The sequence below is a fragment of the Pleurodeles waltl genome, chromosome 1_2, assembly GCF_031143425.1.
Source record: "Pleurodeles waltl isolate 20211129_DDA chromosome 1_2, aPleWal1.hap1.20221129, whole genome shotgun sequence".
In the NCBI taxonomy this organism is placed as follows: Eukaryota; Metazoa; Chordata; class Amphibia; order Caudata; family Salamandridae; genus Pleurodeles; species Pleurodeles waltl.
This window is the reverse complement of record NC_090437.1, coordinates 41,030,167-41,051,415: the sequence shown is the minus strand read 5'-3', so window position 1 is coordinate 41,051,415 and position 21,249 is coordinate 41,030,167.

Sequence of the window (21,249 nt, the reverse complement as noted above, 5' to 3'; positions counted from 1 at the left end):
GCGGCTCTGCTCCAAAACGACTGCAACTTTGTTTCAAAGGAGCAGATTTAAAGACCCCTGCAATCCCCGCAAGAAGCGTGAGACTTGCAACACTGCACCCGGCGACCCCGACTCGACTGGTGGAGAACCAACACCTCAGGGAGGACCCTCCGGCGACTCCAAGACCGTGAGTAACCAAAGTTGTCCCCCCTGAGCCCCCACAGCGACGCCTGCAGAGGGAATCCCAAGGCTCCCCCTGACCGCGACTGCCTGAACTCTAATTTCCCGACGGCTGGAAAAGACCCTGCACCCGCAGCCCCCAGCACCTGAAGGATCGGAACTCCAGTGCAGGAGTGACCCCCAGGAGGCCCTCCCCCTTGCCCAGGTGGTGGCTACCCCGAGGAGCCCCCCCCTTGCCTGCCTGCACCGCTGAAGAGACCCCTTGGTCTCTCATTGAAAACCATTGAAAACCCGACGCGTGTTTGCACACTGCACCCGGCCGCCCCCGCGCTGCTGAGGGTGTACTTTTTGTGCTGACTTGTGTCCCCCCCGGTGCCCTACAAAACCCCCCTGGTCTGCCCTCCGAAGACGCGGGTACTTACCTGCTGCCAGACCGGAACCGGGGCACCCCCTTCTCTCCATTGAAGCCTATGTGTTTTGGGCACCTCTTTGACCTCTGCACCTGACCGGCCCTGAGCTGCTGGTGTGGTAACTTTGGGGTTGCTCTGAACCCCCAACGGTGGGCTACCTTGGACCCAAACCTGAAACTTGTAAGTGATTTACTTACCTGCTAAAACTAACAATAACTTACCTCCCCCAGGAACTGTGAAAATTGCACTGTCCACTTTTAAAACAGCTATTTGTGTTTTATGTGAAAAGTATATATGCTACTGTAATTATTCAAAGTACCTAAAGTACTTACCTGCAATACCTTTCAAATGAGATATTACATGTAGAATTTGAACCTGTGGTTCTTAAAATAAACTAAGAAAATATATTTTTCTATAACAAAACCTATTGGCCTGAATTTGTCTCTGAGTGTGTGTTCCTCATTTATTGCCTGTGTGTATGTACAACAAATGCTTAACACTACTCCTTTGATAAGCCTACTGCTCGACCACACTACCACAAAATAGAGCATTAGTATTATCTCTTTTTGCCACTATCTTACCTCTAAGGGGAACCCTTGGACTCTGTGCATACTATTCCTTACTTTGAAATAGTGCATACAGAGCCAACTTCCTACAGTCTGGCTGTGGGAAGAACACTGGTAATTCTACTGTTTGATTTAAGTGGAACGGTGATATGACTTTTGGTAAAAATGTAGGATTTGTCCGTAGAACTACTTTATGTTTGTGTATTTGAATGAATGGTTCTTGTATGGTAAATGCTTGAATCTCACTTACTCTTCTTAAAGATGTGATGGCAATTAAAAATGCAACTTTCCATGTTAAGTATTGCATTTCACAAGAGTGCATGGGCTCAAAAGGTGGACCCATGAGTCGTGTTAAGACAATGTTGAGGTTCCATGAAGGAACTGGTGGTGTTCTTGGTGGTATAATTCTCTTTAGACCTTCCATAAATGTTTTTATGACAGGTATCCTAAATAGAGAAGTTGAGTGCGTAATTTGCAGGTAAGCTGAAATTGCTGTAAAATGTATCTTAATGGAAGAAAAAGCTAGCTTTGACTTCTGCAAATGTAGTAAGTATCCTACGATGTCTTTGGCAGATGCGTGTAATGGTTGAATTTGATTATTATGGCAGTAATAAACAAATCTTTTCCACTTATTTGCATAGCAATGTCTAGTGGTAGGTTTCCTAGCTTGTTTTATGACCTCCATACATTCATGTGTAAGGTCTAAGTGTCCGAACTCTAGGACTTCAGGAGCCAGATTGCTAGATTCAGCGATGCTGGATTTGGGTGTCTGATCTGTTGTTTGTGTTGCGTTAACAGATCTGGTCTGTTTGGTAGTTTGACATGAGGCACTACTGAGAAGTCTAGTAGTGTTGTGTACCAAGGTTGTCTTGCCCATGTTGGCGCTATTAGTATGAGTTTGAGTTTGTTTTGACTCAACTTGTTTACTAGATATGGAAGGAGTGGGAGAGGGGGAAAAGCATAAGCAAATATCCCTGACCAGCTCATCCATAACGCATTGCCCCGAGACTGATCTTGTGGGTACCTGGATGCGAAGTTTTGGCATTTTGCGTTTTCCTTTGTTGCAAATAGATCTATTTGTGGTGTTCCCCAACTCTGGAAGTAAGTATTCAGTATTTGGGGGTGAATCTCCCATTCGTGGATCTGTTGGTGATTCAGAGAGAGATTGTCTGCTAACTGATTCTGAATTCCTGGAATAAATTGAGCTATTAGACGAATGTGGTTGTGAATCGCCCAATGCCATATTCTCTGTGCCAGGAGACACAACTGTGTTGAGTGTGTCCCTCCCTGTTTGTTTAGGTAATACATCGTTGTCATGTTGTCCGTCTTGACAAGAATGTGTTTGTGGCTTATTATGGGTTGAAATGCTTTGAGCGCTAGAAATACTGCCAATAGTTCTAAGTGATTTATGTGAAACTGTTTTTGGTGAGTGTCCCATTGTCCTTGGATGCTGTATTGATTGAGGTGTGCTCCCCACCCTATCATTGAGGTGTCTGTCGTTATTACATATTGTGGCACTGGGTCTTGGAAAGGCCGCCCTTTGTTTAAATTTATACTGTTCCACCATTGAAGCGAAGTGTATGTTTGGCGGTCTATCAACACCAGATCTAGAAGTTGACCCTGTGCCTGTGACCACTGTGATGCTAGGCACTGTTGTAAGGGTCGCATGTGCAACCTTGCATTTGGGACAATGGCTATGCATGAGGACATCATGCCTAGAAGTTTCATCACCATTTTGACTTGTATTTTTTGTTTTGGATACATGGCCTGTATTACATTGTGAAATGCTTGAACCCTTTGTGGACTTGGAGTGGCAATCCCTTTTGCTGTGTTGATTGTCGCCCCTAAGTATTGCTGTGTTTGACACGGTATAAGGTGTGACTTTGTGTAGTTGATTGAGAAACCTAGTTTGTGGAAGGTTTCTATGACATACTTTGTGTGTTGTGAACACTTTTCTAGCGTGTTGGTTTTGATTAACCAATCGTCTAGGTACGGGAACACATGTATTTGCTGCCTTCTGATATGTGCAGCTACGACTGCGAGGCACTTTGTAAAAACTCTTGGCGCAGTTGTTATTCCGAATGGCAACACTTTGAGTTGGTAATGTATCCCTTGGAATACAAACCTTAAGTACTTTCTGTGTGAAGGATGTATCGGTATATGGAAATATGCATCCTTTAGGTCTAGTGTTGTCATGTAGTCTTGTTGTTTGAGTAGTGGGATTACGTCTTGTAATGTCACCATGTGAAAGTGATCTGATTTGATGTAGGTATTTAATGTTCGGAGATCTAATATAGGTCTCAGAGTTTTGTCTTTTTTGGGTATGAGAAAGTACAGAGAGTAAACTCCTGTTCCTTTCTGGTGTTTTGGTACTAATTGTATTGCTTCTTTTAGTAGCAATGCCTGAACCTCTAGTCCTAGGAGATCTATATGTTGTTTTGACATATTGTGTGTTTTCGGTGCGACGTTTGGAGGGAATTTAAGAAATTCTATGCAATAACCATGCTGGATAATTGCTAGGACCCAAGTGTCTGTTGTTATTTCCTCCCAATGTTTGTAAAATTTGGTCAGTCTCCCCCCCACAGATGTTATGTGTTGGGGATGTGTGACTTGGAAGTCACTGCTTGTTTTGAGGAGTTTTGGGACTTTGGAACTTTCCTCTATTCTTTTGGAATTGTCCCCCTCTATATTGTCCCCGAAAACTTCCCCGCTGATACTGGCTCTGGTAAGTGGGTCTTGTTTGTGAGGTTGTGGGTTCTGTGCTTTGTCCTCGAAACCCCCCTCTAAACTGTGTTTTTCTAAATGTGCCTCTGCCCTGTGGGGAGTAGGGTGCGCACATGGCTTTGGCCGTGTCAGTGTATTTTTTAAGTTTTTCGATCGCAGTGTCCACCTCCGGCCCAAACAACTGCTGTCCGTTGAATTGCATATTCAGCACAGCTTGCTGTATTTCTGGTTTAAATCCTGATGTACGCAGCCATGCATCCTTATTGTTACTGCTGTGTTGACAGTTCTAGCAGCTGTGTCTGCAGCATCCATTGCTGACCGTATCTGATTGTTGGATATACTCTGTCCTTCTTCTACTACCTGCTGCGCTCTCTTTTGGAACTCCTTGGGCAAATGTTCTATAAAGTGTTGCATTTCGTCCCAATGGGGCCTGTCGTATCTGGCCAACAAAGCCTGTGAATTGGCAATACGCCACTGGTTTGCTGCCTGTGCCGCCACCCTTTTGCCTGCTGTGTCAAATTTCCTACTTTATCTGGAGGTGGTGCATCTCCTGAAGTATGTGAATTTGCTCTTTTGCGCGCTGCTCCTACCACAACTGAGTCCGGTGTTAGCTGTTGTGTGATGTACACGGGGTCTGTTGGTGGCGGTTTATATTTTTTCTCCACTCTTGGAGTAATGGCCCTTCCTTTTACAGGCTCTTCAAACACTTGTTTGGAGTGTTTTAACATTCCGCGTAGCACAGGAAGACTTTGATAGTGGCTGTGTGTGGACGACAGTGTGTTAAAAAGAAAGTCGTCTTCAATGGGCTCAGCATGTAGGCTGACATTATGAAATGCCGCTGCTCTCGACACCACCTGTGCGTAGGCTGTACTATCCTCTGGTGGTGACGGTCTAGCCGGATAACATTCAGGACTATTATCTGACACTGGTGCGTCATAAAGGTCCCATGCGTCAGGGTCATCTTGACTCATTCCTGTATGAGTTGGGGATTGCATCATTGGTGGAGTGGCTACCGGTAATGGTTGCGGAGAGCATTGTGGAGATGGTGGAGGGATTACTTGTTTAGCCACCTTTGCCTGTGCTTCTTGTCTTTTTCTTGAAAGGCAAGCTTGCGTTTCATTTTAATCGGATGGAGAGTACTGATCTTCCCTGTTTCTTTTTGGATATAGAGCCTTCTTTGTGTATAGTCTGGCTCTATTGTTTCTAATTCCTGTCCAAATCTATGTGTCTTCATTTGTGTGGACAGTCCTTGTTCCTCAGTGTAGGAACTTGTTTTCGGTTCCGAGGCTGGATGTTTCGGTATCGAAACCTTTTCGGCTGGTTTTTCGGTTCCGACGCAACCTTCTTTACTTTCGGCGTCGTGGTCTCTCGGTGTCGACCCATTTCGGTGCCGAACCTGCTCGGAGCCACTATCTCGAGCCCGAGATTGCTGTGTGGCGGTATCTCGACCGGAGTCGGATGACTTCTCCCCCAGCGTGCCCTTTTTCGGTGCCGATGATCGGTCACCTATTTTTCGGTTTAAGCCATGGCCTGTTGGCGGTGGCGTCCCCTGGGCTTTAGTGGTTTTCGGGAGCTTTGTGTTTCGACGTCTGTAAGGAAATGCCTCCTTGGCATGGTTACCCCCTGACTTTTTGCCTTTGCTGATGCTATGTTTTGAATTGAAAGTGTGCTGAGGCCTGCTAACCAGGCCCCAGCACCAGTGTTCTTTCCCTAACCTGTACTTTTGATTCCACAATTGGCACACCCTGGCACCCAGATAAGTCCCTTGTAACTGGTACCTCTGGTACCAAGGGCCCTGATGCCAGGGAAGGTCTCTAAGGGCTGCAGCATGTATTATGCCACCCTAGAGACCCCTCACCCAGCACAGACACACTGCTTACCAGCTTGTGTGTGCTAGTGAGAACAAAATGAGTAAGTCGACATGGCACTCCCCTCAGGGTGCCATGCCAGCCTCTCACTGCCTATGCAGTATAGGTAAGACACCCCTCTAGCAGGCCTTACAGCCCTAAGGCAGGGTGCACTATACCATAGGTGAGGGTTCCAGTGCATGAGCACTGTGCCCCTACAGTGTCTAAGCAAAACCTTAGACATTGTAAGTGCAGGGTAGTCATAAGAGTATATGGTTTGGGAGTCTGTTTTACACGAACTCCACAGCACCATAATGGCTACACTGAAAACTGGGAAGTTTGGTATCAAACTTCTCAGCACAATAAATGCACACTGATGCCAGTGTACATTTTATTGTAAAATACACCACAGAGGGCACCTTAGAGGTGCCCCCTGAAACTTAACCGACTATCTGTGTAGGCTGACTGGTTCCAGCAGCCTGCCACACTAGAGACATGTTGCTGGCCCCATGGGGAGAGTGCCTTTGTCACTCTGAGGCCAGTAACAAAGCCTGCACTGGGTGGAGATGCTAACACCTCCCCCAGGCAGGAGCTGTAACACCTGGCGGCGAGCCTCAAAGGCTCACCCCTTTGTCACAGCACCGCAGGACACTCCAGCTAGTGGAGTTGCCCGCCCCCTCCGGCCCCGGCCCCCACTTTTGGCGGCAAGGCCGGAGAAAATAATGAGAATAACAAGGAGGAGTCACTGGCCAGTCAGGACAGCCCCTAAGGTGTCCTGAGCTGAGGTGACTCTAACTTTTAGAAATCCTCCATCTTGCAGATGGAGGATTCCCCCAATAGGATTAGGGATGTGACCCCCTCCCCTTGGGAGGGGGCACAAAGAGGGTGTACCCACCCTCAGGGCTAGTAGCCATTGGCTACTAACCCCCCAGACCTAAACACGCCCTTAAATTGAGTATTTAAGGGCTCTCCCTGAACCTAGAAACTAGATTCCTGCAACAACAAGAAGAAGGACTGCCTAGCTGAAAACCCCTGCAGAGGAAGACCAGAAGACAACAACTGCCTTGGCTCCAGAAACTCACCGGCCTGTCTCCTGCCTTCCAAAGAACTCTGCTCCAGCGACGCCTTCCAAAGGGACCAGCGACCTCTGAATCCTCTGAGGACTGCCCTGCTTCGACGACGACAAGAAACTCCCGAGGACAGCGGACCTGCTCCAAAAAGACTGCAACTTTATCCAAAGGAGCAGCTTTAAAGAACCCTGCAATCTCCCCGCAAGAAGCGTGAGACTTGCAACACTGCACCCGGCGACCCCGACTCGGCTGGTGGAGAACCAACACCTCAGGGAGGACCCCCGGACTACTCTACGACTGTGAGTACCAAAACCTGTCCCCCCTGAGCCCCCACAGCGCCGCCTGCAGAGGGAATCCCGAGGCTTCCCCTGACCGCGACTCTCTGAAACCTAAGTCCCGACGCCTGGAAAAGACCCTGCACCTGCAGCCCCCAGGACCTGAAGGACCGGACTTTCACTGCAGAAGTGACCCCCAGGAGTCCCTCTCCCTTGCCCAAGTGGAGGTTTCCCCGAGGAAGCCACCCCTTGCCTGCCTGCAGCGCTGAAGAGATCCCTTGATCTCTCATTGACTTCCATTGCGAACCCGACGCTTGTTCTAACACTGCACCCGGCCGCCCCCGCGCCGCTGAGGGTGAAATTTCTGTGTGGACTTGTGTCCCCCCCGGTGCCCTACAAAACCCCCCCTGGTCTGCCCTCCGAAGACGCGGGTACTTACCTGCTGGCAGACTGGAACCGGGGCACCCCCTTCTCTCCATTGAAGCCTATGCGTTTTGGGCACCACTTTGAACTCTGCACCTGACCGGCCCTGAGCTGCTGGTGTGGTAACTTTGGGGTTGCTCTGAACCTCCAACGGTGGGCTACCTTGGACCAAGAACTGAACCCTGTAAGTGTCGTACTTACCTGGTAAAACTAACAAAAACTTACCTCCCCCAGGAACTGTGAAAATTGCACTGTGTCCACTTTTAAAATAGCTATTTGTGAATAACTTCAAAAGTATACATGCAATTGAAATGATTCAAAGTTCCTAATGTACTTACCTGCAATACCTTTCAAACAAGATATTACATGTTAAATTTGAACCTGTGGTTCTTAAAATAAACTAAGAAAAGATATTTTTCTATACAAAACCTATTGGCTGGATTTGTCTCTGAGTGTGTGTACCTCATTTATTGTCTATGTGTATGTACAACAAATGCTTAACACTACTCCTTGGATAAGCCTACTGCTCGACCACACTACCACAAAATAGAGCATTAGTATTATCTCTTTTTACCACTATTTTACCTCTAAGGGGAACCCTTGGACTCTGTGCATGCTATTCCTTACTTTGAAATAGCACATACAGAGCCAACTTCCTACATTGGTGGATCAGCGGTGGGGTACAAGACTTTGCATTTGCTGGACTACTCGGCCAATACCTGATCACACAACAAATTCCAAAATTGTCATTAGAAATAGATTTTTGCAATTTGAAAAGTTTTCTAAATTCTTTAAAGTCCTGCTAGGGCCTTGTGTTAGTCCCTGTTAGCATTTCTTTTAGAGTTTAAAAGTTTGAATTAGATTCTAGAACTAGTTTTAGTTTCTTAAAAAGTATTCCAACTTTTAGAAGCATAATGTCTAATACAGATGTGAATGTGGTGGAACTCGACACCACACCTTACCTCCATCTACAGATGAGAGAACTAAGGTCACTCTGTAAACTAAAGAAAATAGCAATGGGCACCAGACCTTCCAAACTACAGCTCCAGGAGCTGTTGGCAGAGTTTGAAAGAGCCAACCCCTCTGAGGATGGCAACACAGAGGATGATGATAGTGACTTGGAGGGTGAGTCCCCCCCACCAGTCCTATCTAGGGAGAACAGGGCTTCTCAAGCCCTGACTCCACAAATAATAGTCAGAAATGCTGGTTCCCTCACAGGAGGGACCAACAACTCTGAAATCACTGAGGATAACTCCAGTGAATAGGACATCCAGTTAGCCAGGATGGCCAAAAGATTGGCTTTGGAAAGACAGATCCTAGCCATAGAAAGGGAGAGACAAGAGATGGGCCTAGGACCCATCAATGGTGGCAGCAACATAACTAAGGTCAGAGATTCTCCTGACATGTTGAAAATCCCCAAAGGGATTGTAACTAAATATGAAGATGGTGATGACATCACCAAATGGTTCACAGCTTTTGAGAGGGCTTGTGAAACCAGAAAAGTGAACAAATCTCACTGGGGTGCTCTCCTTTGGGAAATGTTCACAGGAAAGTGTAGGGATAGACTCCTCACACTCTCTAAAAAAGATGCAGAATCTTATGACCTCATGAAGGGTACCCTGATTGAGGGCTTTGGATTCTCCACTGAGGAGTATAGGATTAGATTCAGGGGGGCTCAAAAATCCTCGAGCCAGACCTGGGTTGACTTTGTAGACTACTCAGTAAAAACACTAGATGGTTGGATTCAAGGAAATGGTGTAAATGATTATGATGGGCTGTACAATTTATTTGTGAAAGAACACCTATTAAGTAATTGTTTCAATGATAAACTGCATCAGCATCTAGTGGACCTAGGACCAATTTCTCCCCAAGAATTGGGAAAGAAGGCGGACCATTGGGTCAAGACTAGGGTGTCCAAAACTTCCACAGGGGTGACCAAAAGAAAGGGGTCACAAAACCTCCCCAGGGGAAAGGTGGTGAGACAGCCAAAAATAAAAATAGTAAAGAGTCTTCTACAGGCCCCCAAAAACCTGCACAGGAGGGTGGGCCCAGAGCCTCTTCACAAAACAATCCTGGGTACAAGGGTAAAAACTTTGATCCCAAAAAGGCCTGGTGTCGAAACTGTAGTCAGTCTGGACACCAAACTGGAGACAAGGCCTGTCCCAAGAAAGATACCACTTCTAACTCCCATCCAGCTAAAACTGGAATGGCCAGTCTCCAAGTGGGATCAACAGTGTGCCCAGAGCAAATCAGGTGTCACAATGAAGCTACATTAGTCTCTGAGGGTGGGGTGGATTTAGCCACACTGGCTGCCTGGCCCCCTAACATGCAAAAATACAGGCAGCAGCTCTTAATTAATGGGACAAGTGTAGAGGGCCTGAGGGATACAGGTGCCAGTGTCACCATGGTGACAGAGAAACTGGTTTCCCCTGGCCAATACCTGACTGGACAAACTTATCCAGTCACCAATGCTGACAATCAGACTAAAGTACATCCCATGGCAATGGTAACTTTAGAGTGGGGAGGGGTCAATGGCCTGAAACAGGTGGTGGTCTCCTCAAATATCCCAGTAGACTGTTTGCTTGGAAATGACCTGGAGTCCTCAGCATGGGCTGAGGTAGAACTGAAAACCCATGCAGCCATGCTGGGTATCCCTGAACTGGTGTGTGTCAAGACTAGGGCACAGTGCAAGGCACAGGGTGAAAAAGTAGAGCTGGAGTCTGGAAGAATGGCCCAGCCTACCAAGAGACAAGGAAAGTCAGCTGGGAAACCAGCTGCAACACAACACCAAAAAGAGAACCTCTCTTCTCAGGAAGAAGTTCTGCCCTCTGAGGGAACTGAGCCTATGGAGCTGGAACCTTATCAGGTTGAGCTCTTGGGCCCAGGGGGACCCTCAAGGGAAGAGTTGTGTAAGGGACAAGAAACTTGTCCCTCTCTTGAAGGCCTTAGGGAGCAAGCTGCTGAAGAGTCCAAAGGCAAGAAAAATGGAACACATAGGGTCTATTGGGAAGATGGACTCCTGTACACTGAGGCAAGAGATCCCAAACATGGTGCCACTAGGAGAGTGGTAGTGCCTCAGGGTTTCAGAGAGTTTATTCTGACCTTAGCCCATGATATTCCCCTTGCTGGGCATTTGGGACAAACCAAGACGTGGGAGAGGTTAGTCAACCACTTCTACTGGCCCAATATGTCCCAGAAGGTTAAGGAGTTTTGCCTCTCCTGCCCCACCTGTCAATCCAGTGGTAAGACAGGTGGGCATCCAAAGGCCCCCCTCATTCCACTTCCAGTGGTGGGGGTCCCCTTTGAAAGAGTGGGTGTGGACATAGTTGGTCCACTAGAACCTCCCACAGCCTCAGGAAATATGTACATCATAGTAGTAGTGGATCATGCTACTAGGTATCCTGAAGCTATTCCCCTTAGGTCGACTACTGCCCCTGCAGTAGCCAAGGCCCTCATTGGTATCTTTACCAGAGTGGGTTTCCCTAAGGAGGTGGTGTCGGACAGAGGTACCAACTTCATGTCAGCATACCTAAAACACATGTGGAATGAGTGTGGAGTGACTTACAAATTCACTACACCCTATCATCCACAAACTAATGGCCTTGTTGAGAGATTCAACAAGACATTAAAGGGCATGATCATGGGGCTCCCAGAAAAACTCAAAAGGAGATGGGATGTCCTCCTGCCATGTCTGCTTTTCGCTTACAGAGAGGTGCCTCAGAAGGGAGTAGGATTCTCACCCTTTGAACTTCTGTTTGGCCACCCTGTAAGGGGACCACTTGCTCTGGTTAAAGAAGGCTGGGAGAGACCTCTTCATGAGCCTAAACAAGACATAGTGGACTATGTACTTGGCCTTCGCTCAAGGATGGCAGAGTACATGGAAAAGGCAAGTAAAAACCTTGAGGCCAGCCAACAACTCCAGAAGTTGTGGTATGCCCAAAAGGCTGCACTGGTTGAATTTCAACCAGGGCAGAAAGTCTGGGTTCTGGAGCCTGTGGCTCCCAGGGCACTCCAGGACAAATGGAGTGGCCCTTACCCAGTACTAGAGAGGAAGAGTCAGGTCATCTACCTGGTGGACCTGGGCACAAGCAGGAGCCCCAAGAGGGTGATCCATGTGAACCGCCTTAAGCTCTTCCATGACAGGGCTGATGTAAATCTGTTGATGGTGACAGATGAGGACCAGGAAGCTGAGAGTGAACCTCTCCCTGATCTCCTCTCATCAGACCCTAACGATGGCTCTGTAGATGGAGTGATCTACTCAGACACCCTCTCTAGCCAACAGCAGTCTGACTGTAGGAAGGTCCTGCAGCAGTTTGCTGAACTCTTTTCCCTAACCCCTGGTCAGACACACCTGTGTACCCATGATGTGGACATAGGAGACAGTATGCCTGTCAAAAACAAAATATTTAGACAGTCTGACCAAGTTAAGGAAAGCATCAAGGTGGAAGTCCACAAGATGCTGGAATTGGGAGTAATTGAGTACTCTGACAGCCCCTGGGCTAGCCCAGTGGTCTTAGTCCCCAAACCTCACACCAAAGAAGGAAAGAGAGAGATGAGGTTTTGTGTGGACTACAGAGGTCTCAACTCTGTCACAAAGACAGATGCTCATCCCATTCCTAGAGCTGATGAGCTAATAGACAAATTAGGGGCTGCCAAATTCTTAAGTACCTTTGACTTAACAGCAGGGTACTGGCAAATCAAAATGGCCCCTGGAGCAAAAGAAAAGACAGCATTCTCCACACCTGATGGGCATTATCAGTTCACTGTTATGCCCTTTGGTTTAAAGAATGCCCCTGCCACCTTCCAAAGGTTGGTGAATCAAGTCCTTGCTGGGCTGGAATCCTTTAGTGCAGCTTATCTTGATGATATTGCTGTCTTCAGCTCCACCTGGCAGGATCACCTGGTCCACCTGAAGAAGGTTTTGAAGGCTCTGCAATCTGCAGGCCTCTCTATCAAGGCATCCAAATGCCAGATAGGGCAGGGAACTGTGGTTTACTTGGGACACCTTGTAGGTGGAGGCCAAGTTCAGCCACTCCAGCCTAAGATCCAGACTATTCTGGACTGGGCAGCTCCAAAAACCCAGACTCAAGTCAGGGCATTCCTTGGCTTGACTGGGTACTACAGGAGGTTTGTGAAGGGATATGGATCCATTGTGACAGCCCTCACAGAACTCACCTCCAAGAAAATGCCCAAGAAAGTAAACTGGACTGTAGAATGCCAACAGGCCTTTGACACCCTGAAACAAGCTATGTGCACAGCACCAGTTCTAAAAGCTCCAGATTACTCCAAGCAGTTCATTGTGCAAACAGATGCCTCTGAACATGGGATAGGGGCAGTTTTGTCCCAAACAAATGATGATGGCCTTGACCAGCCTGTTGCTTTCATTAGCAGGAGGTTACTCCCCAGGGAGCAGCGTTGGAGTGCCATTGAGAGGGAGGCCTTTGCTGTGGTTTGGTCCCTGAAGAAGCTGAGACCATACCTCTTTGGTACTCACTTCCTAGTTCAGACTGACCACAGACCTCTCAGATGGCTGATGCAAATGAAAGGTGAAAATCCAAAACTGTTGAGGTGGTCCATCTCCCTACAGGGAATGGACTTTGTAGTGGAACACAGACCTGGGACTGCCCATGCCAATGCAGATGGCCTTTCCAGGTTCTTCCACTTAGAAAATGAAGACTCTTTTGGGAAAGGTTAGTCTCATCCTCTTTCGTTTGGGGGGGGGTTGTGTAAGGAAATGCCTCCTTGGCATGGTTACCCCCTGACTTTTTGCCTTTGCTGATGCTATGTTTTAAATTGAAAGTGTGCTGAGGCCTGCTAACCAGGTCCCAGCACCAGTGTTCTTTCCCTAACCTGTACTTTTGATTCCACAATTGGCACACCCTGGCACCCAGATAAGTCCCTTGTAACTGGTACCTCTGGTACCAAGGGCCCTGATGCCAGGGAAGGTCTCTAAGGGCTGCAGCATGTATTATGCCACCCTAGAGACCCCTCACCCAGCACAGACACACTGCTTACCAGCTTGTGTGTGCTAGTGAGAACAAAATGAGTAAGTCGACATGGCACTCCCCTCAGGGTGCCATGCCAGCCTCTCACTGCCTATGCAGTATAGGTAAGACACCCCTCTAGCAGGCCTTACAGCCCTAAGGCAGGGTGCACTATACCATAGGTGAGGGTACCAGTGCATGAGCACTGTGCCCCTACAGTGTCTAAGCAAAACCTTAGACATTGTAAGTGCAGGGTAGCCATAAGAGTATATGGTCTGGGAGTCTGTTTTACACGAACTCCACAGCACCATAATGGCTACACTGAAAACTGGGAAGTTTGGTATCAAACTTCTCAGCACAATAAATGCACACTGATGCCAGTGTACATTTTATTGTAAAATACACCACAGAGGGCACCTTAGAGGTGCCCCCTGAAACTTAACCGACTATCTGTGTAGGCTGACTGGTTCCAGCAGCCTGCCACACTAGAGACATGTTGCTGGCCCCATGGGGAGAGTGCCTTTGTCACTCTGAGGCCAGTAACAAAGCCTGCACTGGGTGGAGATGCTAACACCTCCCCCAGGCAGGAGCTGTAACACCTGGCGGCGAGCCTCAAAGGCTCACCCCTTTGTCACAGCACCGCAGGACACTCCAGCTAGTGGAGTTGCCCGCCCCCGGCCCCCACTTTTGGCGGCAAGGCCGGAGAAAATAATGAGAATAACAAGGAGGAGTCACTGGCCAGTCAGGACAGCCCCTAAGGTGTCCTGAGCTGAGGTGACTCTAACTTTTAGAAATCCTCCATCTTGCAGATGGAGGATTCCCCCAATAGGATTAGGGATGTGACCCCCTCCCCTTGGGAGGGGGCACAAAGAGGGTGTACCCACCCTCAGGCCTAGTAGCCATTGGCTACTAACCCCCCAGACCTAAACACGCCCTTAAATTTAGTATTTAAGGGCTCTCCCTGAACCTAGAAACTAGATTCCTGCAACAACAAGAAGAAGGACTGCCTAGCTGAAAACCCCTGCAGAGGAAGACCAGAAGACAACAACTGCCTTGGCTCCAGAAACTCACCGGCCTGTCTCCTGCCTTCCAAAGAACTCTGCTCCAGCGACGCCTTCCAAAGGGACCAGCGACCTCTGAATCCTCTGAGGACTGCCCTGCTTCGACAACGACAAGAAACTCCCGAGGACAGCGGACCTGCTCCAAAAAGACTGCAACTTTATCCAAAGGAGCAGCTTTAAAGAACCCTGCAATCTCCCCGCAAGAAGCGTGAGACTTGCAACACTGCACCCGGCGACCCCGACTCGGCTGGTGGAGAACCAACACCTCAGGGAGGACCCCCGGACTACTCTACGACTGTGAGTACCAAAACCTGTCCCCCCTGAGCCCCCACAGCGCCGCCTGCAGAGGGAATCCCGAGGCTTCCCCTGACCGCGACTCTCTGAAACCTAAGTCCCGACGCCTGGAAAAGACCCTGCACCCACAGCCCCCAGGACCTGAAGGACCGGACTTTCACTGCAGAAGTGACCCCCAGGAGTCCCTCTCCCTTGCCCAAGTGGAGGTTTCCCCGAGGAAGCCCCCCCTTGCCTGCCTGCAGCGCTGAAGAGATCCCTTGATCTCTCATTGACTTCCATTGCGAACCCGACGCTTGTTCTAACACTGCACCCGGCCGCCCCCGCGCCGCTGAGGGTGAAATTTCTGTGTGGACTTGTGTCCCCCCCGGTGCCCTACAAAACCCCCCCTGGTCTGCCCTCCGAAGACGCGGGTACTTACCTGCTGGCAGACTGGAACCGGGGCACCCCCTTCTCTCCATTGAAGCCTATGCGTTTTGGGCACCACTTTGAACTCTGCACCTGACCGGCCCTGAGCTGCTGGTGTGGTAACTTTGGGGTTGCTCTGAACCTCCAACGGTGGGCTACCTTGGACCAAGAACTGAACCCTGTAAGTGTCGTACTTACCTGGTAAAACTAACAAAAACTTACCTCCCCCAGGAACTGTGAAAATTGCACTGTGTCCACTTTTAAAATAGCTATTTGTGAATAACTTGAAAAGTATACATGCAATTGAAATGATTCAAAGTTCCTAATGTACTTACCTGCAATACCTTTCAAACAAGATATTACATGTTAAATTTGAACCTGTGGTTCTTAAAATAAACTAAGAAAAGATATTTTTCTATACAAAACCTATTGGCTGGATTTGTCTCTGAGTGTGTGTACCTCATTTATTGTCTATGTGTATGTACAACAAATACTTAACACTACTCCTTGGATAAGCCTACTGCTCGACCACACTACCACAAAATAGAGCATTAGTATTATCTCTTTTTACCACTATTTTACCTCTAAGGGGAACCCTTGGACTCTGTGCATGCTATTCCTTACTTTGAAATAGCACATACAGAGCCAACTTCCTACAACGTCTTACTCACAGTTTTTGGCGTTTCCTCAGGATCGATCTCATCCGAGTCCGATTCATGGATGGAGAATGTTTCTTCCTCCTCTTCGAAACGCTCTTGTCCTGTCGGCACTGACGCCATTTGCAGTCTCCTTGCTCTTCGGTCTCTTAGTGTGTTCCTGGACCGAAACGCTCGACAGGCTTCACAAGTATCTTCCTTGTGTTCCGGCGACAAACACAAGTTACAGACCAGATGCTGATCTGTATATGGATACTTGTTATGGCATTTTGGGCAGAAGCGGAATGGGGTCCGTTCCATCAGCCTTGAAGAGACACGTGGCCGGGCTGACCAGGCCCCGACGGGGGATCGAAAAAACCCCAAAGGGCCACCGGAGCGCTTCAAAAGTCGGTGTCGATCTGTTGTGACTAACCCGATACTGAACGCAAACTATACCGACGATTTTTCCGAGATTCTAACTAACTTTCCAACACGGAGCGAAAAGAAACACACCCGAACCCGATGGCGGGAAAAAAACAATCTAAGATGGAGTCGACGCCCATGCGCAATGGAGTCGAAATGGGAGGAGTCCCTCGGTCTCGTGACTCGAAAAGACTTCTTCGAAGAAAAACAACTTGTAACACTCCGAGCCCAACACCAGATGGCGGGATGTGCACAGCATGTGTATCTGCAGCTACACATGCCATCGAACATATATATACACCTCACCCTATAAAATGTGTAATTTTCTTTTTCTCCAAATTTCCTAAATGTTCAGACTATGAAATTGCAGTTTAAATTTTGTGGACCCTAGTTCAATTTTTTCTTTAACTGTATAGTTCTTACGAACAGACCGTCAAATTGGTTTCTACAACAATCACTTTTGTTAAGAAGAGTACTTTGACAATACATGATCTGCGGCAGGGATCAACTTCCTGATGAGGGCTAAAGAGAGATGGACATCATGTTCCTAAATTAGATATACTGGTTATAGTTTGAGGAAGGTTTAGAAATGACGTGAAGTTTGACTTTTTTGTTGCTGTTACGTAGCTCAGTGCTCTGTGCTTCTGAATTCTGATACTACTGCTCAAACGTATGTCAAATATTATGGGAGTAATATGTTGCTTGCCCTTTTAACCCCTTCGCTGCCAGGCCTTTTTCCCCCCTCTCAGGTGCCAGGCCTTTTTTTGGTTATTTGGAGCAGTTTGCGCTTAGGCCCTCATAACTTTTTGTCCACATAAGCTACCCATGCCAAATTTGCACCCTTTTTTCCCCAACATTCTAGGGGTTCTAGAAGTACCCAGAGTTTGTGGGTTCCCCTGAAGGAGACCAAGAAATTAGCCAAAATACAGCAAAAAAAAAAAAAAATTTCAACACTGGAAGAAAGGGCTGCAGAAGGCGGCTTGTGTTTTTTTCCCTAAAAATGGCATCAACAAAGGATTTGCGGTGCTAAAATTACCAGCTTCCGAGCTTTCAGAACAGGCAGATTTGAATCAGAAAACCCCATTTGTCAACACAATTTTGGCATTTTACTGGGACATACCCCATTTTTACTATTTTTTGTGCTTTCATCTTCCTTCCAGTTAGTGACAGAAATGGGTGTAAAACCAATGCTGGATCCCAGAAAGCTAAACATTTATGAAAAGTAGACAAACTTCTGAATTCAGCAAGGGGTCATTTGTGTAGATCCTACAAGGTTTTCCTACAGAAAATGACAGCTGAAATAAATAAAAAAATTGAAATTGAGGTGAAAACAAAACCAGACATTTTTCTCCATGTTTTACTCTTTAACTATTTCCTGCGATGTCAGATTTTTTAAAGCAATGTACCATTACGTCTGCTAGACTCTTCTGGTTGCGGAGATACATAGGGCTTGTAGGTTCATCAAGAAAGTGTTGAGAAGCAGTGATTATTTGCACATCTCTGAATTCCGGGGTGCCCATACTAGCATAAGAATTCCAGGGCATTTCTCAAATAAACACACACATTTGGAAGGAAAAAATGTAGAGTAAGACAAGGGTCAATTACACTTGTTTTGGTATTCTGTGTTCCCTCAAGTCTCCCGATAAAAATGGTACCTCACATGCATTGGTAGGCCTAATGCTAGCGACAGGAAACGCAACATGGAATCATCACATTGTTACATTGAAATCAGACGTGTTTTTTGCAAAGTGCCCAACAGGTTCTGTTACCCAAAATCCTTTGCAAACCTCAAAATTTGGCCAAACACACATTTTTCCCTCACTTTTCGGTGACCAAGTGCTGGAGTCTGAGAAAAGCAACAAATTTCCTTCCACCCAGCGTTCCCCCAAGTCTCCCAATAAAAATTGTACCTCACTTGTGTGGGTAGGCCTAGCGCCCGTGACAGGAAATGCCCCAAAACACAACGTGGATACCACATTTTCCCAAAGAAAACAGAGTTGGTTTTTTTGCAAAGTGCATTGCTGTGGATTTTGACCTCTAGCTCAGCCGGCACCTAGGGAAACCTACCAAACCTGCGCATTTTTTAAAACTAGAAACTTAGTGGAATCCAAGATGATGTGACTTGTGGGACTCTCACCAGGTTCTGTTACCCAAAATCCTTTGCAAACCTCAAAATTTGGGCCAAAAAAAAAAAGATAAAAACTTTTTACTCACATTTCAGCGACAGAAAGTTCTGGAATCTGAGAGGAGCCACCAACTTCCTTCTACCAAGCGTTCCATGTCTCACGATAAAAATGGTACATCACTTGTGTGGATAGGCCTAGTGCCCGCAAAAGGATATGCCCCAAAACACTATGTGGACACATCAAAATCCTCAAATACTAAATTACCTGTTTTTACCAGAAAGGGGGGGGGGAGGCAGAGGGAGAGGAGGGGGAGATCCTGCATTTTTGGTCCGGGGCTCAGCAGCCATATAAGGAAGCCTACCAAATCCAAACATTTCTGAAAACTAGACACCCGAAGGAATACAGGGAGGTGTGACTTGCATGGATCCCCGAATGTTTTCTTACCCAGAATCCTCAGCAAACCTCAAATTTAGCACAAAAAAAAAATGTTTTCCCCACATTTCTGTGGGGGGATCACCACAGCTAGACACATTTCCTACCACCTAACGTTCCCCTTAGTCTCCCGGTAAAAATTATACCTCACTTGTGTATGTGGGCCAAGTGCCTGTGACAGGGAGAAGCCAAAAAGATGTTGAAATTGAGGGGGAACCAAAGCAGGTCCAAACGGGCAGTTTGGAAAAAATAAAACATGTTTAGGCTGACAAGTGGGGCAAAATATTTATCGGTATAGATAAGACAATGCTGGGTGGTAGGAATTTTGTGGATTCCTGAAGATTCCCGAAGGTTCCATCACAAAAATATGGGAAAAAATATGTGATTTCCAGCACAGCTGGAGGTTTGCAGGGCAATGTGGGTAAGAAAATGGTGCGGGTGCATGTGAAGCACACCACCCTGGACTCACCCATATGTTTAGTTTCTCAGATGTGTCTAGGTCTGGTGCATTTTTCTACATGGCAGAATCCCAAAGTAAATAACGTGCAGCCCTTACCATTCCAAGTGGGACGATTTTGAGAGTTAGCCAAGCTCTCATGGCCCAAATGCAAAACCCAAATCTAAAATAATCAAATGTCCTCTTGCTTGCCGTGGGATAAGATGTTTGAGTGTGCGGGGGGGGAGGAAGAGTTGAAAGACTGTGGGGTGGGTGCATAACCATGCCCATCTTGTTAGTAGCCACCACCACATTTTTTGGCCATACCCCCACCCTCTTATTTTGAAGAAAAAAATCTTCCCTGTTCTCTGGTGGGCTTTCTGCCCCCCTTGGGGGCAGATGGGCCTTCCAAAAATAGGCCGATCTGCCCCCAAGACCAACAGTAATGTGCCCCCTTGGGGAGCGACCCTTGCCCAAGGGAGTGCCCTCCAAACAAAAACAGACATACACACACACACACACATACCAATCCCTGGGGCCTAAGTGGTTTCTGCTCCCCCTTCCCACCACCGGGGCAGATAGGCCTAATAGAAATAGGCCGATCTGCCCCCCCAAGGGGGACAGAAATGGCCTATAATTTTTTTTTTTATTGCGATTGCGTGCTGACATCATCAGGCGTTACTGTGGGGGGGTCGGGGGTAGAAGGGGAAGTGATTCTCCTTCCATCCCTGACCGGGGGGGTGTGGGCAGGGTGCAGGATGAGATGGTATCGGTTAATAGTCTTACAACATGACCGCCAATACCACAACTGGCTGTCACTAGGAAGTGTGTAAAATGAGGCCTGCAAACCAGTCTCCCAGCTCTTCAACTGCATAGGGTTAACCTTTACAATAAAACATGTATAGATACACTTGGTTGCACTTGGGATTGAGTAACTGCATCCAAAGGGGTAGAAAAATGGAACAATTAGGATTTATGCTACCAGTGAAAACTAGCGACAAAGTTCATGTAAATCAGAAGCTTCAGTGCCTCTTCGGAAGGTAAAGTTGCTGATATCCAGCTCTGGAACACATTTCTCGAGTCTCTTCAGACACCAGTAATTATTCAAAAGACTTTAAATTAGGAAAAGAACATCTCATGTTAAAAAATAACACCTACCAAAAATGTATTAAATAACTCGTTTTAATACCTTAGAACTATAGCTTTCAATAAAGAAATCCAAACAATATTTTAACAATTTATTTTGTACAAAAAGCAGCAGTATTTGACACAGCAAAATCACCTGCTACACTCAGACAGCTCACATTCGGAAACCTTTGCGTACATTTTGAATAGTAAGCTAAATAAGCATTGATCAAAATGCTGCAAACCAAAAACTTACTTTTCTTTAAAAAAAAGTTTAAAATTAGATATCAAGTTTCATTAATATTGCTTTCATCATTGTTGACTGAAAAAAAACAACCCCATAACTTTATACAGGATTAAAAAATATATATATTAACAAATCCCAAGAACAGGCTGCTACAACATTGCTGTACAGTCAAACAATCATATCCAAATCTTTGCTTACTTAATAGCAGCATTATTTTCAATGAACTGTGTGCAACTAAACATAGGAAAGTATCAAAGCAATTCAGGACTTACTACCATCTGGAAAGGAGGGAAAACAAGATGAAAACATTAAGTAGATTAACAGGTACGAAAAATTACAAATATCTACATCGGTTTCCCAGGCCAACCCCGAGAAGAACGTTAACTTATGTCAACATTGTGCATTATTTTTTCTGGGCAGACAGAAATTCTACTTCATGGTATACTGCATGCGTGTGAACAAAGGGCCAGAATATATTTCTCTACACAAGTATTTTTTAAAGGTAGAAAGCTGAAAAATAAATGCCACTTTGTAAACACGCACAGACGTATTTGTACATTTTTTGTTTGTTGCCATGCAATGAGTACATTATCTTCTGTATCTTCCC